Source organism: Heptranchias perlo, chromosome 18 (assembly GCF_035084215.1).
Source record: "Heptranchias perlo isolate sHepPer1 chromosome 18, sHepPer1.hap1, whole genome shotgun sequence".
NCBI lineage: Eukaryota > Metazoa > Chordata > Chondrichthyes > Hexanchiformes > Hexanchidae > Heptranchias > Heptranchias perlo.
The window spans coordinates 39,189,955-39,208,422 of NC_090342.1; the positions used below are offsets into that span (position 1 = coordinate 39,189,955).

An 18,468-nucleotide genomic window follows, 5' to 3' on the forward strand; every position below is an offset into this window, starting at 1 on the left:
TGTGTAAAAGCGCTGAAACATTAATCTCTCTGAATCAAACATCGTCCCATATTTCTGTACTTTTCTCTGATTTGCCTTGACTTGAGCTGCAGCAAATGAAACCTACAGAATCTGACATATTTTGAGATGTCACATACAGGAAAACGCTTGTGAATTGCAAAATGAATCAGCTACTCAAAGGCAAAAGAGATCACAAGGAGGCAGGTTTGTTTTGTGGCTTTCCCCCTCCCCCATGCGCCAATTAAAATCTCTTTTTCAAGGCGAGCAATAGTAAAGTTTCCCGATAAAAGTCCTCAGGGAATATGAATGAGGTAAGATTTGTGGAATCTAACTGGAGCAAAAAGATTTTTGAGGGACCGACACAACGTAACTTGACCTGAATTTATTAGATCACAAATCATTTAAACATTAGTAAGATCATGGTTCTGTATATGCATTGTGACATTGTAATTTTAAAAAAAATACATGTATTGCTCTTATTAGCAGTGGAAAAATTTGTTTTAAACTCACAAAATAGTATTTTTTTCTAATTAGTAATTCAAGCACTTTCTGGTGTAAATACAGATATTAAAAATATATTGATTTGCACCCCTCATATTCCCGCATCAAATAGTTGAAGATGTTTTATTTTGTGGTTATTCACCTTGAAGCTCCTTTTGTGAATTCTGCAGTGTGTGACTGCAGCTCCTTCCATGCTGGGTGCAGATCGAACTTCAGGCTTCTTGTTTAGTTCTTGTCATTTCTGAGCGTACATTGTAACATATCGGGGATGAACAGATTTTATTTGTATCCGATGCAAAACAGCAAATGGAGAAACAAGAAATATGTGTGCTGTCTATTCTTAGGGAAAATCCCACCCTTTGCCTTTTGATTGCCCAGAATAACTGGAAAACCATTGCCAGTTCGAGTTCTGGAATTATTGTTTCAAGAATGAAAGGGTTCCATTGAAAAGTTAATTAAAATTCATCATTGTTGCAAAGAATTCTGCTGCAAAATAGAAATAGAAATACCATTGTAAAGACAATGCAACAAAATGGGAATCTTTGTTTGTTTAAAGTGGAAATTTAAAACGTATAGATATTTTACTGAAAAAAAATTTCCTTCATAAAGGGGAAACCTCCATCTTTTACGTGAAGACTTAGGAAAGAATTACATTATATTTTCTGAGATGTATTTTAAATGAATAATGCTGGTTTTCCACATAATTTCCTGGAAAATTTCAAAAACTATTATGTTTATAGATTTAAAAACGTCACGCTTAGATTTCAAATTTATGCAAGGATCAAAAAGTTCTAACAGTAACATTTTTTTAAAAGGGCACCTTTGTAGTCATTGTTTTGCTGTTTACATTAGTGAGCACTGTAAAATATTAGTACCCCCATCAAAACTGGTTCAGAACTAGGGGCAAATAGATTCTGTTAAAATATCCATTGTTTTAAGTAACAACTGTGCAAATTTTATATGGAGCCAACATTTTCCTCTACACTAAAAGCAGTTAAATAATTTGTGTTGCTAAAACAGCTTTAGCTAATATTTTATTAACGTCGTATATTTTTCTTGAACTCACACCTTTAAATGAGAAAGAAGTCGGTGATGAAATTCATTGAGAACGGGCAGATGACCATTGGTAGGGAAGAGTATTTGGGAGGAATTAAATGAAACCTCACTTCATGGTATTGTTGAGAGGGATTGAAGTTTTGTTTATTGTTAGATTTGAGTTCTTTGCTTGGCTGTGCTGTTTATACAGATTATTTTGTTTTACTGTGTCACCATGTTCTGCGTTGTTTGAATTGTGGTTTGTGTTGGTATTTAGCTGATAACTCTGTCAAACTATGCAGGGAGATCAAGCTGGATAACCCTTGGAACACCACAGGAGATTTCAGTTCCTAAATCAAAACAGTGGCAAGATTTTATTTTATTTTGTACGCACGTTTATTTTACATGAAAGCTAAGAATTAAGTCCTTGTTTGCTTCTATATATTTCTGTAAATCTACTTTGAAACAGTTAAAAAGTCAGTTTTTTGAATTTTCTGTGAGATTGAAAAGCTGTAATCTGACTCATGTCTAAGAAAACTGACTACATGTTATAGCAAAGGAATACCAACATGTGGAAAACTTGCATCCCACAGCAATTTGTGTACAGGATTATAACTTGTACACCAGTGGATTTGATTCTGTTTGAAAGCTGAAAATTTTTGAATAATGACATGCTATTTTAATCGATTACCAGAAAAAAAAATATAAATATACTGCAGGTTTATTCAGGAAGGATTATGTTCAGACAGATGTAAAGCTGGATTCATGAATTTGGAAGCCATCTTCGCTGGCCACACAGATTTTTTTTTAAAATGTGGCCTGTGCCAAATATGTGGTCTAAGTAAGGACTAAGGCCGAACAAAGCTATTGGGATATTTATTCTTAGCACTTTCAAGCAACACGACCAATCCATTTTATAAATAGCAACTTTAAAAATTCATAGTTTATCTGAATATACCAACAATTTGCCTGGATAGCTTGACTAGAGCTTTGTCAGGTGCAGCAGTGTTAGGGACCAATGATATATGTCAATAAAATTGAGATAATGTTAAAGAGAAATACTGTGAATAGTTCAGTGAGAGTCTGGTAATGAATTGCCAAAATTTAAGCAATTTTTTTTTTTGAGTAGAGCATATAGGTCTCGAAATACAGTTAACAAAATGGGTTGTTCAAAGTCTCTGCCGGATGCATATATCCACGCTTACAGAAGGACTACTCCACGGCCTTTGTGCAAGAACACTCAATTCATTGCTTGCTTGGCTTTCCTTCTAGTTTCAGCCAATCAAAGGTGTCGTCAGACATGCTCAGCAAAATAATATCCATTACTTAGTAAGATCAGAGTGCCGTTCCAGTGAGTTGGCCAATCTGTGTCTTTGAGCAGTTCTTAGTGACTTGAGGCTGTTGTAGAGGCTCATAGAACATTTTTTTTTACAGTAGTGCAGTGTTTAGCCTGTTAATTACTGTAAATCAGAAATATTAGCACAAAGAATATTTTATGCAATCTGAGGCTGCCAACACTTTCACACAAAATTAAATTTGCTGAGAAACATTTGTGGTAAATTTAAATGTGTGACTACAATAAAAATTATTTGGCAGCAAAAGTTTCCTAATTTACAATGCCCATCATGTCCCCAGAAATAAAAACAATAATTTTTGTGTCAATGACCCTGATGTAGGGTGTACACACTGGAAGTGCCCATCTCAACAGATTCACTTTGGGGATGATATTTAAGTTGATACGGCTAATACGGAGAAGTCAAATTATTTTTTCTATGTTTATTATGTATTGCTTTTACTACTTGTTGGTGATGATATCAGACTGTTATTGTATCCTGGTTAGCTCTGGTTGTATCGGCCATTTAGCTCCAATGGTACATGTTGCTGAGTTTCCAACCCTGTTGCATTTTTCAGGAGGGGCCGTACATTATTGCACATATCTAAGATAGTTAAATGTTTTTGCAGTGGCCAAAGGATCTTGTGGTTATCAACTACAATAAACTTAACATCATAAATTGGTAAATCCTTGATGTGAGCATCATTATGCAACACATTGACAGCACTAAAATAGAAATTCCAAACTGAATAAACTCCAACATAAAATGAATTGATTTCATAAATGTAATTTTCTACCATTGTCTGGTGATGATAGTTAACACATTGAACTTTATTGTCGCTCTTTATGGTGTCATCCAAACCCCTCAATCAGATTACACCCTTGTAATTACCAATTATTTTATGGACAAATTTTGTGAATCACTCCATTTGATTACAGCCTGTAACTCACTCTGAGGTATCCATTATTCTGTACATAAACCATCCAAACACTTTATAGATTAATGCCTTGTAATCATTCCCATATTCATAAATTGCTTAACGGTGTTCACATCTTGATTGGATTTCAAATATAAACAAACCAAGGTAGATTCTCAGGTGCATCTACAGTTATGGTAATGATTCAGAAAACAAAGCTTTATCTAGCGATGAACAAAAGTTTTGTGATTATCCTAATGATCGAACATCCTAATGACATCTCGTATCAAAGATGTGATGATTTATATTAATATTTCAGTGTGAATTCCTGTTAAGCTAATGCATCATATTTCACAGCTATTCAGATGTTTTAGAGGTGGTTCATCACTAAACAAGAATCATCTCTACTGAAAGATGAAATACTTGAGTATGTGTTATTCTTAGAGTGCCTCAATATGAGGAAATTATAGGTTGGTAAACTATTAATTTCCTCCTGTATTATGGATTCTATTAAGCACTTGGAGAAACATGAGTTATTCAAAGCCATTCAGCAAGGATTACTAAAAGACAGGTCATGCTTGACCAACATTATAGAATTCTTTGAAGAAGTAATAGATAAAGGAAATGTAGTGGGTGTGGTTTATGTGTATTTTTAAAAAGCATCTGATAAGTTACCACAGTACCATAGTAACATTAGGAACAGGAGTAGGCCATTCAGCCCCTCGGGCCTGCTCCAATATTCAATTAGATCATGGCTGTTCTAGGAACATAGGAATTCAGAAATTTACCACAGTAGACTGCAAGGAACTTTCAATGGATAAAACTACAGGCGAACAGTGGGAGGTGTTTAAAGAAGTATTTGGTAGAATTCAAGACCTGTACAAACCCCTAAAGGGCACGAACGCCACTTGTGTAATTAAACAATCTTGGTCAACAAGGCCAGTAGAAATATGGCAAAGGTTTTACGTGGAATTAATGGGAATGTGGACAGATGGGTAGAGAGATGGTTGGAGGGCTTTTCTCACTAGAGCTGAGAAGGCTAAAAGGTGATTTGATTGAAGATTGTGAAGTGTTATAACCATTACAAAACAGAATTAAAGGGGAGGTTAGAAAAAAAGAGGATAGTTAGAATTCTCTACCTCAAACTGTTTTTGAAGCAGAATCCATAAATTCTTTGAAAAGGGAATTAGTCATTTGAAAAATAGAAATATTAATTGCCATAAGGAGTGAGCTGAAGAGTGGGATTAGATTATGTGGCTTGAAGGGCCAAATGACCTGTTTGTTTGCTATAACATTCTGATTCTATGTTGAAAATGTCTTTTAAATTCCCATTGATATTATGACTCGTATAGATTTTAAATTTGATTTTAATTACCAACGATCTCCTTTGCATCTGATTAAAGTAAAATTTTCCAGGAGAAAAAGGGCTCTTCTTTTATCTCTCTCCACCTCTCCCTCCAACTTGTTTTGCAATGCATGGGAATTATTTTGCTGTGTACCAGATCTTTTCACTTACAACAGAAGCCTCACAGTTAGGTGTGTACCAATAATTAGAACTGATAATCAGTGTGGATTTTTCAATAATCTGTGACTCTAATAACATGCTCAGTGTATCAAAATTATCAGAATTTATCAGCAGTATCTGTAACAGGTCATTGTAACTGGGCTTCAGGAGATTGTAACCAGGGTCTTTTTCTTTGTTGAAGTAGGAAGGACTAGCATTTATATAGCACCTTATCATGACCCAAAGCTCTTCACATTGCTTTGAAGTGCAGTCATTGTTGTTATGCTGATGAACGTGACAGCCACTTTGCACACAGCAATGTCCATTTAAAAAACCAAGCGAGCTGTTCTTCAGATAGTGCCATGGGATCTTCAACATCCATCTTAAATTGGCATGGACCTGTTGTTCAGTGCATGCTTCGGCGTCACTGTGTGACTTAATAGAATGGAGACTAAAGGAAGTATAAGTGTGGTGCAAATCCTGATCTGAGGAGTGTTTCTTCAGATCAGGATTTGCAATAGGATGGAGACAAACTCCATCCTATTGAGTGCACCTACTTGGACTTCTGCTTCCTCAACAAAGTCCTGTCCCTGTATTTTGAGGGTCTGCTCCTCTAAAGAGAAGAGGATTCAGCTTTGCCAGTTCTCCAACCGCTCTCATCCTCACCCTCTTGTTATGCACTCTCCTCTAGTTATGCACTCCCCTCCACAAAAGCAAAGGCATTGAGTAATTGACATTGGTGGCCAAACATAAAGCAAAAGCCCATGTGTCAGGGTATCATGCAAGTGTTGTACATGGAAGGGGTTTTGGTAGCAGGCTCTGTCATTGAGGTTCCCACTGAAGGAGCTTGTGCTGAGAAAGGGAGGTGATGAGAAATGTACAGTACAACCTAATAGGCCACTATAGGAAACTGGACATTGCTGTAAAAGTCTACGGGTTGGGAGGAACGTTTCATGCCAGTACTGCACAGTACAACTATGGGGTCACAGTGCAGGCCCCTACCTTGCCATACCTGACGAAGGAGGAAGCCTCCGAAAGCTTGTGATTTTCAAATAAAATTGTTGGACTATAACCTGGTGTTGTAAGATTGTTTACATACCTGGTGAGGTCACTGAACTTTTCCAGCCCTGAATCAAGGTACTCTGCTCAGTGCTGGTAGCATTGACATGACCATTGACATCCTGCCAAGTTCTCTGACCCACCCCTTGGCTAACTCAATGACCACTGGAGGGAAACAGAACATTCCTCCTTTGCTGTGTTTGCTGTAACACGATTATGACTTGCTCACAGATATTTCCCAAGGCTTCTAGAAGGATATCAGCAGCCAAATTTCCTTTAAGCTGCTGCAGGTCTTCAAGAAGAATTGACACCACTAATGGGTGAGCATAGAGTAGGAGTCGGGGGTCCATCACATCTGCTGCTCACCATGGCATACAAATTAGTTCCAAATATAGCTGGCTTTGGCAACGTGCAAACTGCCCGCTGCCCAAATTACATTGGGGCAATGGACTGAGATGAAAATTGGCCCCATTGTTTAAAAATGTGAGATTTAATATGAATAATGTTGATTTCAGGAGAAAATGCATTTTAATTTAGTGATGCAATTTTATCTGATTTAACCGCAGCGATTTCTGTTTTTGTTTTATTAAGGTAAATGAGTCTGTATCTTTTAACATCATTAGAACAGGATAGGCCCTTCTTCTCTGGGCATATTGAGCAAGTATTTAATAATGTGCAGATGACTTGTGACAGTCTGCAGTCACCAGTACTGTGATGCATGGGGAGTGGCAACCTGAGACGGATAATGCTTAATCCTCCTTAGTTAATGTATCAGCAAATCTTTACCTAGACAAAGCAAACAGTGCTGCTCCTGACAATGGAAAAGCTGCACTCCCAGTATAACACTATGACCTCTGGGCCATGGCCTTTGTTCCCAACATAATGGGAAGTGCCCTCACAACACTACCACAAAATGGAGCAGCAATGTAGACACGTGCTGCCAGAGAATGTCCAGACTGTTGTGAGTTTTATTAGGAAGCACATTGTACCCAATAATATTTCCACACATCATTTCATATCTCTGTGAAGCCTTAGGATACTGTAAACTATATACATTGCTTTGTGGATCCTATTTACATAATGAATGGATAGCATCCGTTAAAACTTATGTCCTTGTTCTGTATTGCATTCATCCTTAAGCAGTAATTTTAATACATATATATAAAAAAGCTACACTGTGGTACAATTTAATTTGTAGTATCTATGCAGTATGCTTGTATTATATTTTCCACACTGTATAAGTGCATTCTTCATTACATTATGCATAATTGTACATATACCTTATGGAATATATACTACAAATTGTTTGAGAGTTGGTAATATAATATGAAATATATATATTTGGCTTACAATGTAATAGTATTATACAATGTATGTACTCCTTAGAGAGGGAATGCTAAAATACAGATTGTAGTAGCACGAGTTGTATGTTTCACATAGATTATGTAAACTATATGAAATGTGTGTCTCTTCCAGTATATAGGCTATAAGCTAAAATGTATGTCCCTTAGATTTTATATTTATGTACTCCATATCCCTTAGAGTATATAGATTATAAAACATTTTTATCCCTTATAGTACATGGATTATAGAATGTCCTTTGCAGAAGGTGGATTATAAAATAGAATATATCCCATATGGTATATGGATTATAATGTGAAATATGTTCATTTTTACACTGTATGGATTGATATAAAATGTCTGTGTTGTTTACAGTACATAGATTATAATGTAAAATGTGCATGTTCCTTACAGTAGATAGGTTATGATTATAATATTAAAAATTTCCCCTTGCAAAATATAGATTATAATACAAAATGTGTCCCTCACAGAAGGTAAATTATAATTTTAACATTAACTGTGTTCCCGGCAGTACATAAAATGTGTCCCCTACAGAAGAAGGATTATTAAATAGAAAAGTCCAATTCAGTACATGGATTACAATGTGCATTCCTTGCACTATATACATTATAGTATTAAATATCTGTTTTCTTTGCAGTATATAGATTATAATGTAAAATGTTTGTTACTATAATATAGATTATAATTATAATATAAAAATATGTCCCTTGCAATATTAGAGTACAATGTAAAATATCTGTGTTCCTTACAGTACATATATTATACTATAACATGCCTGTGTTTCGTACCATAAATAGATTATACTTGTAATATAAAATGTGCCCCTTGCAGAATATAGATTATAACATAAAATTCCTGTGTCACTTACAGTATATAGATTATAATATAAAGCATATCCTTTTCAGAACATAAATTATAATTGTAAAACAAAATGTGTTCCTGGCAGTATATAAGCTGTAATAAAAAATGCGGTCCTTACAGAACATAGATTATAATAAAAATTGTGGCCCTTACAGAAGATAGATTATCCTATAAAATGTGTGCCCCTTAGAGTACATAGGTTATAAAATAGAATGTGTCTCTTATAGAGCATAGATTATAATGCAAAATGCTGCTTACAATATATAGATTTTAATATAAAATGTTCCTTACAGTATTTAGATTATAATGTAATTGTGAGTGCTGCTTGCAGATGACAAATTATTATATAAAAATTTGTCTCATGCAGTATTTAGATTATAATATAAAATGTCTTTATTCCTTACAGTATATAGATTATAATATAAAATGCATGTCCCTTACAGTATCTGGATTATAATTATAAAATAAAATATGTCCCATGCAGTTTTCATTATGAAATGTGTCCTTTATAGAACATAGATTATAATTATAATATAAATTGTAATCCTTACAGTATATAGATTAAAATATAAAATACAGTGTATTGATTATTATAATATAAAATATGTGTTCCTATAGTACATGTGAGTTTCCCCAAAGCACACAGAATCAGTAATAAGGCGGTCATTACTGTAGTGATGAAAGAATGCTAACGGTAACCACAGAACAGATTGTAAGTTGTGAGACTTTAATTTACTCTTGAGGTTCGGGTGATGAATGATTTTAGATATTATCTGAACTTTGAGATTAAAATACCATGTTACCACCTCTCTAATTATTTTTTGTACTATTTACTACTGTCTCAATAAAATGAAGAGAATATTAATGACAGTTAAAAACAGAACTAAATTGACAATGATTGAAATCTGTAGGAGGATACTGTAATGTATTGACTGCTAAGTAATAGTCATGTGATTCACACAAGTGTATATTAGGGAAATTATTTACCAGTTCTAAAGCAGAATTGTGTTGGAATTAAGAGACCAGTAAATATCATAATACATTGACAATGTTGTCACTGGATGTATTTAGCTCTTGATATCAAAGTGCTCTCTGAAAAATCTTACCTAAGCCACTCTGGTCTAATACTTTGTCAATACACTTTTTATCTGACGCTCTGAATTAATTACCTGAAATTACTTTTTCCCTCTCAACACCAATACTTCACTCAATGTTGTATAGCTCAAAATTCTCTCTCTCACAGCTCAATCCTGAAAGGACAAATTCAATAACTGTACTGCTGGTTACTTTTCACAGTTCAAGTGGACATTTTATGAAACTTTCACACGCCCACCATGAAGCTTTATTGAAATCTTAGCGACAGCACTGCTATGCAAAAATGAAATGATCTGACAGTTAATCCTTTCAGAGGTTTAAATTGAAATCTGTAACAAAACAAAAAGTGCTTTGTCCCACTTTTTAAATATCTGTAATTGTATTATTCACTGCCCCTGCACACACACACACATCTCCTCCTCCTAAAGCAGATTATTTTATTGGATCTTTAGTTATATGTTTCATCTGTTTCATGCCACTCTTTCTTCTCAATTTGCTCACTGGAAAACTCGAAATTGATCTGAAATAGATAGCAAAAAAGCAATGCACTGACTTCCATCTTTAAATAATAAATGGACATTGCCTTTGTTTAGAAGACCGGAGAGTTTATTAAAGAAAACTGTGTAAAAAAGCTTGAATTATTTTCGCTGCTTGGTAGCTACTAAACAAGATACTGTTTTATATTGAAAAGTTTTTGACATTTCTTGTTTTCTTCTACATTTGCAAGATAATGATGTAGATTGTAGCAGAACGTACTACTGCTTCACAGGTGTGTGACTTCATCACGATGAAAATGACAGCTGGCCCACTATTTTCCCTCTGCAGGCATTAAGATCGTGCCTCTTTAACCCCTATAAATACTTTTAACAAATTCTCTGTGCAAATTACAATACAGAATGGCACTGATCTCTCTATTTCAGAGGTTCTGAGGTACAAACCTCCTCCCAGCAGCTAATTTATCTTGGCTCCAAGTTGCTGTTTTACCTAAAGAATTCTGGCTTGTGTGCAAACAAAGGTTGTATTTGTTTTTTTATTTTTAAAAAAATTGCATTTCCTTGCTATAAAAACTTTATTGATTATTTTTATATAACACATAGCAGTAGCAGTGTCAATATAATTTGCAAAAAAATGCAAGAGAGCATAGAAATATTCCAAAGTACGTCAAATATTTTATTCCAACTCTTCACAGAATGGAAAACATTATCAGAACCTTGAAATATTGTTTGTTTTTTGTTATTTTGGAGGAAGACTATTTAGGATATTTTAGTTCCCACTTTTAGGGGCCTAAATTTATTTATTTCCCCTCCATTCCTGAAGGTATTAACTCATGCTGGGGTACAATTCTACAGCTACTGTTAACCCTCTGTTGCCCTCACCATTTTTCATGTGTGATTGTAAAGAGTAGGTGTCGGCAGGCAGTTTGGAAAGACAACATAGTTGAGCTCTCCCCTGATAAACGTGCACTTTCCAGCAGGAGTTAATCAATACCGATGAGGAGTGTAATTTGTCCCCTCTCTAGCCCAGGAACACTGGAGCCAGTTGTTACACTCCCATCTTAAAATTGTCAAAAGAAAAAGATCCTATGAAAGCAGTGTCTTTTCCATTTTTGGCTCAGCTATTCCATGTCACTTATTCTTTTCTAGGTTAAAAATGGCGATGAAATTTTGGTGTTAATTTAAACTCTGATGTGGTGCTTTTCACTGTGTTAATTTCTGGGTTACGGTCATGACATGTTTAGGGCAACAAGGCAGTAACACATCTTGAAGCTGAAATGATATAAAGAGAGTGAGAGAGAGAAGCTGGAGCAGTTTATTAGCATGGTGTTAATTCCTTGACACTTGCACTTCCTGGGATCACACTCCAGTGTATGTGCTGGTTGTATAATAGAAACAAAGTTAATGACTTGTCACCATCATTTGCAATTTTTTGTTTACATTTCTTTTGACAGCAGTATCATGGCACCCAGAATTGAATCATCCAGTTTGAACTGTTGTAGTGGTGTCAGGAATTAATTTTACTGCACATTATAGGTGAATATCACAGCTTGTTCAGATTAGATTTCAGCAATACACATGTTCTGAGGTATGGTCCTAGTTTCTATCTGTTGAGGTTGGGGGAATAATGAGTTGGATTAGACACAGGTGAAATGCTTGCTCTCCACCTGTTCACTGATACCACGTAGTGATATGTTTTTGCTTCAGAGAGTTTGTTGTTGTGTATATTAAAAAAGCACAGTAAATATGGTGTTAATAGGGCAACGTGTAAATTAAAAGGTGTCTTGCAAAATTTTAATTGTTTGGAGAAGGAGTATAGCCAGATTGCTGTGTGTCATTTTTATCACAATGCTACATAGTAATAAAATGACATTGTGTTTCAACATGATTTATTTCACCATATCATGTGTTTGTAAATAAACTGAAAGAAGCATTTTCCCCCGAAAAAGCACCAGTTCTGTACTAATTCAGTAAAGTTGGGAAGGTGACTTATTTAAAATGTTCATAACATTCTCCGAAGTATAAATGAAAAGGGAGAAAAATGGAAATCCAAGATTTCATACCTTTTGCAGTAATGGCCCCTCCCCTAAAGAAATTTGTACACTTCTGCATTTCCTAACATCAGATTATATACTATTTCTATTTTCCTCAACCAACATCACCAAAAACAGATTAACTGATTGTTCACTTAATTGCTGTTAATGCAATTTTGCAATGCGCAAAATGCCTGCTACATTTGCTTACAAAACAGTCACTGCAGTTCAAAGTAATTAATTAAATGTAAAGCATTTTGAGGCATTGCTGAAAAATGTAACAAGGCACTATATAATATACCTTTTTCCTTTTGACATCTCACCACACATCACTTGTTTTGCATTACACCCCAGCTGCTCATTTGGTAGCCCACTCAGTATGATCCAGAGCTGGATTTATTTTTAATTAATTATTTCTTCCCATAAATTTGCAGTAGGATTTCTGGACCAAAATTGTACATGCAACGATCACATTTGCTTTGTTTTTAATTCAGGAAAGCTTTGAATTAATGAGGTGCCATCTTCATTTTAATTTTAAAAGGAAGTTTTGGCCAGACTTTTGTTTTTTTTACTTGCTTATACCATCAGAATCTTGTTGGTAAAGGTCATTGCTTCTCTTGCTTGTGATAATATTGTGAGGAAAATGGCCTATGACTTTTCCCAAACAAAAAAAAGGTTTGTTATGAAAACAGTGCCTCTTATATTTCTATATTGTTCTATAACTTACATTTTATTGTTCATGACTGAAAATATACCACAAGGGGAACAATTAACTAAAAGCACAGTTTTGCAGATTTGTAGGAAAGAAAAGGGAAAATGAGTTTTGAAAACTGAAATGGCCTTTCAGTATGCAAAGAGTTAAAAAACAACTAAAAAATAAAATATATATATTTTTTAAAAATCTGAATGAGACTACTTACAAAGAAATGTATATTCCCATATTGGTTTTGAGATTGTACCTGCATTTGTGACTGTGCCACTCAAGCATAAACTAGTCCAAAACTAACGGAGAACTGGAGGCACCTTTTGTAATGCCACGTCATCCAGTCCAAAAATAATGAAGATTAGAAAGAAAGAGAAAAATGTTGAACCTAAATTTTGAAGAAATGGAACAGGTGTTGTATTCATACATGAGTTAAGAGTTGGACAACTAGATTTCATTTACAAGTTGTTAACTATTTGAAGTTGGATGTAATATTTTGATATCAGAATAAATAATATTTTTTAAAAATGAGTGAAAAATGAAAGAAGTTTTGTGTTTTGTTCTATTTCAGCCTGACTAAATGTATTTCAGGTGGTAAATCTTCTGTAGTCTAACTGTTTGCAGCAGCCTTTAGCATCTTACTATAAAAAAATTCTTATTGGAGTGTGGCAGTGGACAAATGTTTTAAAAGGGCATTTTGGTACATTAATGTTACCACAAACAGGCTAGACACGAGTTACATTTTACAGCAACAGATGTTACTTTTTAGAATATTCAGCTGACAAAATCTGCTGGCAAATCCCACTCCAATCAAAAAATCACCTTGATCCTTTAGAAAGCTGAACTGAGAGAGTTAAAAATTAGGTTTGTGATTCCATTTAAATAATGGTTGCAGGAATAAACACTCAATATGGCAACTGTATCTATCTAACAGTTCAAAATACAGTTTTCTCTGCTAAAGTGTTGGTCCTTGCTTTTGAAAAACTCTTGAGTGGAAAGTCAGCAGGGTGTAAGCCCTGACCTGTACAGTCCATTTATGGCTCAGTGATTACCCTGCTCCACAAAAAGATTTATTCACTTATAAGCGAGAAAAGAAGCTGGAATTCAAGTTTGGATATTAGTTGAGCCGAGAGCATCGTTATCATGGACCTAGCGAAGAAGACCTCATTGACAATTTATCTTAAGGTTTGAGCTACTTTACTGAGACCAACAGACCTTCCATCAGAATCTATGGGCAAAAAAAGGTTGTTTGTTGCAATGCGAGAGTGTTTGCGTGTGTGCACTTTGGCAAGTTTTTTTCATAGATGATAGTCTGTGACACATTTGAAAAAATCTGGCAGACAGAAAGCATTGGTGCACCTAACTTCAATTGGCTATGTTGTGCTGAAACTTCAATCAGTGCTAACTACAGCAGTCATTTACTCACAGTACAAAGGTGATGGCTTGAAATACAGGATTTGAACACACTTTACCATATCTGGGAAAATAAAATTAAGAAGAAATATATTAACTGAAAGATCTACAACTGAATACATTGTTTTAATAAAAGTTAATATAAAGACAACTGGGAATTTAAAAAAATACTTGTTCTTACTGTTGTTGGAAACATCCGGGATTCACTCTGAGATAACACTGTTTACTGGGGTAGAATGTACTTATGAGTAATTATTTTGCGTGAATCTAGTGACCATCTTAAGATTCTATTTAAATCGTATTTTTTCAAAAACAAAATAGAAGTGTGTAAAATTAACTCTGTGGCAATGTTGGTCCCAAGTAAGCAGGGGTACATGAGCACCTCTTACAGGTCGCCACTTAGAGAAAAATCATGAGATTGGTTAACCCTCAGAGTACTGAAATTGTCCTGGTAAACTTCCAGATCTATTTGTACTCTTTAATATGTGAGAAAGGGAGATACTTCTATGCATGTTTAATATTATGAATTAATTTTAAGTGATCCATAAAAAGCAGAGAGCTTTTATGAAGTGTTTGCAGCAACTCTCTATCAAATCATAAACTTGGTATTATTTATTTATTTAAAGGGTTAAATTACTTCCAGGTTTTTTTTTTAAAGTGCCCTGTGGGGTTGTGTGCATTATGCAAAATTACATTTTATCAACTGCCAAGTACAGGGGCTCCTATCAATTTAACCTTTGGGTATAAATGTGGTGCAGAGAACTCCTACAGAGATGGAAAAAATGTGTAATTTTCTCAAATTGTTCTTATTTGCTAATTGGTGCTGTGTTGGTTGTCATGACCAAATGGTTTCTCAATGTCAATACTTGGAGAGCGAAACCTGTGCATACTTGCAGGATTTGATCTGATCATAAGAACATAAGAAATAGGAGCAGGAGTAGGTCATACAGCCCCACGAGCCTGCTCCGCCATTCAATAAGATCATGGCTGATCTTCTACCTCAACTCCACTTTCCCGCCCTATCCTCATATCCCCACAAGCTTTTATTATAGAGATACTTTTGGGAATCTCACTAGGCCCCTCTGAAAGAAAAGGAAATACTATACATGCTCTAATATAAATTTTAAAAGACTCTCTGCTGTGTCAGCTAAATGATTGGGTGAAGAGAATTTTTAAATCTGTTGGTAATTTTCCATGTGGCTGCTTTCTGCAATCTAGCAATGAGCTTTTTAGAATTAATTTAAATTTTTTTCAGAATTACTGTTACTTTTGAGAGTGTTTTTAAGGGCTTTCATCTGAACTACTGTTATCTGTCAGAAGTGTCTATCATCCTTCATTTCCTGTAATAATCACAGTGATTAATCTGACAATGTCCGAGGTGGCAAATTTCATGTTAGAGAATGAGAAGAAAAACACTCTCTCCCAAAAGACAAACACTCAAAATACATTACAGTAAAAGAATAAAAACCAGGGGGCACTATCTAAGGGAAATGGGAAAGAAAGTGTGCTTCAAAAAATAGAAAATATATATGTACAGTAAATATTAAAGTGTCACTGTACTTCAGATGTTAGTCACTTTTAAATCAAAATTAAGAAAAATCTATACATTGAACATATGCCCCTATTTACAATAAACAACAAACAAATCAAGATGAACTGATGACAGGGAAACAAAGCAGTTGAATGCTTCAGATTGTAATTATTGTAAATTTGATTCATTTACAATGCACCCAAAATAAACAGAAACAAAGAAACGAGGAGTTCTCAAAGTAGATAACTAAAATGGTATTTATTGCAGAATGCCTGTACATTTTTAGAGACACCAAAGCCCGTTATTTACATTTTTGAATAGATTTTGCCTCGAATTCAGAAAAATAAGAGAATGTCCGCCTTCTTGACATTGATATCCTGTCCCTAGGAATGAGGATATAAAGGTGAAGACAATTATAGAATAGAACTAGCATGAAAACATTGTGGTTTCAGCAGAATAATAAATATGCACAGTTTCTGGATATATAATCATTTTTAAACACAAAAATGGGCACATTTCTTTCATGTCTGATTGTTGTCAGTTTTCAAAACAGGAAACAGTTGCATAATTTTCTGTAAATTTTTAAGTCATTTTCCAGACAGTTCCAATGCACTTTTCAATATGTATTTATGCGTATCTATTTTTTTTAAGATCATGATTTATATATCAGCAGCCCTGGAAATGATTAATTAGTTATATTTAAAATTATTTTCCACATTTACAAACGTATAAATTTTGTGTTATCTCAAAGATTTACAGAAGAAATTCAACAGTAATTATATGAAAGGAAACTGAAAGCAATTTTTCAAAAATTATTTGCAACATATTTGGACTAATCCAAATTAATGCACAAAAAGTACTCTGACCTGAGATGGTTACTGCAAATGGCAAATAAATAGTTATTTAAAAAAAAGAAAATTTATAGATAAACTGTAATTTAAAATTACAGAAAAGTATGGACTTTATAGCATATGAAATTACATATGCAATGTCATTTTTTTTTGCTAAAAGCAGGGCAGCTGCATTTTTTAAAATGTGGTTTTCGTATTTAGTAATGTTTTCTGGAAGCTGTTATTATCATGTAGCATATAATAACAGAGCTGAGACGCTGCTCTCTTTAATCTGAGGAAGAATAAACCATTTGAAGTTTGAATTTCCAAGCACTTTGAGATTTGACGTGAATAATTCCAATCTTTGCATTTTTGGCACAGTCTGCTCGAAGGCTTTCAGACCATTTTGAAGCTCTGATCTGTGATTTCATTACTGTAAGCTAGCAGGCTAGAGCAGGAGAAGAATGTGTCCCTTTCAATACAGAGTTTGAACAAACATGTGCCCCTCTTCAGGTACTGCTTCCAGAGCCAGTAAGCTGCTGAGTCTTTTTATGTTGTTCACCCAGAAATTCCTTCAGTGAAACTAATTTAAAATTATGTTTTTGCAAAAGTTTATTTTTGATTAAAGTTAATAGAATTATTTTACTAATCACTATCAATTAGAGCGGGAGGGGCGAATTATTTTTTTTTAAATTTACGTCAGGAAGTTTTCTATTGGTCAGAAGAAATGGCGAGATGTGACGCAAAGGATACTTGGCCAAGTAGAAACGCTGATCTGTGCCAAAGCAGACGTATCAAGAAATGTTGTTGCTAAGAGCGCTTGTGGAGGCCTTTTTTTGTGTTTTGTTTTGTTATTGGCATAGACTAGTGAGAACACAAGCAATTTCCATTTTAGCAGTGAGGCTTTGATGGCCTATCTTCAATGGAACACGCAATGGTCAGAATAAAAAGACAGGTTAGTCAAAAAAAAGAAATTCAGCAAGAAGTGGCTGAGGTTCTTTTTTCTTTCTTTAGGAGGCCGTGAGTGAGTGCCACAGTCTCCTGTGCGGGTATGCAGGAGAGAAAGCCAGCAAACATAACTGCGCTATCAGAGGTAGTGTTCAGAAATAAACCCCACCTTTTTTAGATTCACAAGTCGACGAGTTGAACTTTTGACTTCCTTTGGTTGCAACATGCTCAACAATAGAGCTGTCCATGTAAACTGTTCTTCTTTTTCTAAATCCGTCAAAGCAGGGAGAGAGAGAGAGGAAATTTTTTTTAAAGTTCGCCTTGGTCTTTCAGCAGCAGCAGGGGAAGGGGGGGGGTGGAATATGTACTGTGAACTTATGCTAGCAGCTTCTGGAACTCGAGCCAAAAGGGGCAGGAAGTTGTTTTACAATAGAGTTACAGTAATCTGCCATATGTTGATCATAAAAATATTTTTTTAAAAGAAAAAATATACCACTTTCAGTTTATGGTGTCCAGTTAAAGATATTATTTGAGTTTGCTTGCGAAGCTCAGCTCAAGCCCTTGAACGCTCCCAACAAATGCACTTAAAGCTGCAACGTGACTTTTGGCACGATTCCTCAAGTTTGCTTGAGGTTACTGTTGGGGGGGGGGGGAGGGGATGGGCGGGGAGGGAAGCACAGCACGCTGCACAAGCAAAGTTTAAAACCATACAGCAAAAAAAGAGAAACTTTTGCTGAAATCTTTCTGAAAATAAGTTTCAAAATGCGCCGTTCAGTTGAGTCCAGGGGCATTTTGTGTGCAGCATTTAGAACCAGGTTTGCTTTCTGTACGTTTTCAATCTAATAGCAA

The 18,468-nt window shown here is 34.9% G+C and overlaps 2 long non-coding RNA genes across 4 annotated transcripts in view; one reads left to right on the forward strand and one right to left on the reverse strand.

Moving 5' to 3' along the window:
• Positions 1–394: 394 nt before the first annotated feature.
• LOC137334778 (uncharacterized) lies at positions 395–17,982 on the reverse strand. Its single transcript, XR_010966238.1, has 3 exons — positions 17,789–17,982; positions 14,324–14,374; positions 395–987 (listed from the first exon to the last, which is right to left on the reverse strand). It is a non-coding gene; the product is annotated as an uncharacterized lncRNA (long non-coding RNA).
• The window catches only part of LOC137334779 (uncharacterized), a 69,977-nt gene continuing 68,961 nt past the window's right edge, over positions 17,453–18,468 (forward strand). For all 3 annotated transcript variants that reach the window (XR_010966239.1, XR_010966240.1, XR_010966241.1), the window contains exon 1: positions 17,453–17,626. This is a non-coding gene — a long non-coding RNA (uncharacterized lncRNA). The remainder of the gene's footprint in view (positions 17,627–18,468) is intronic.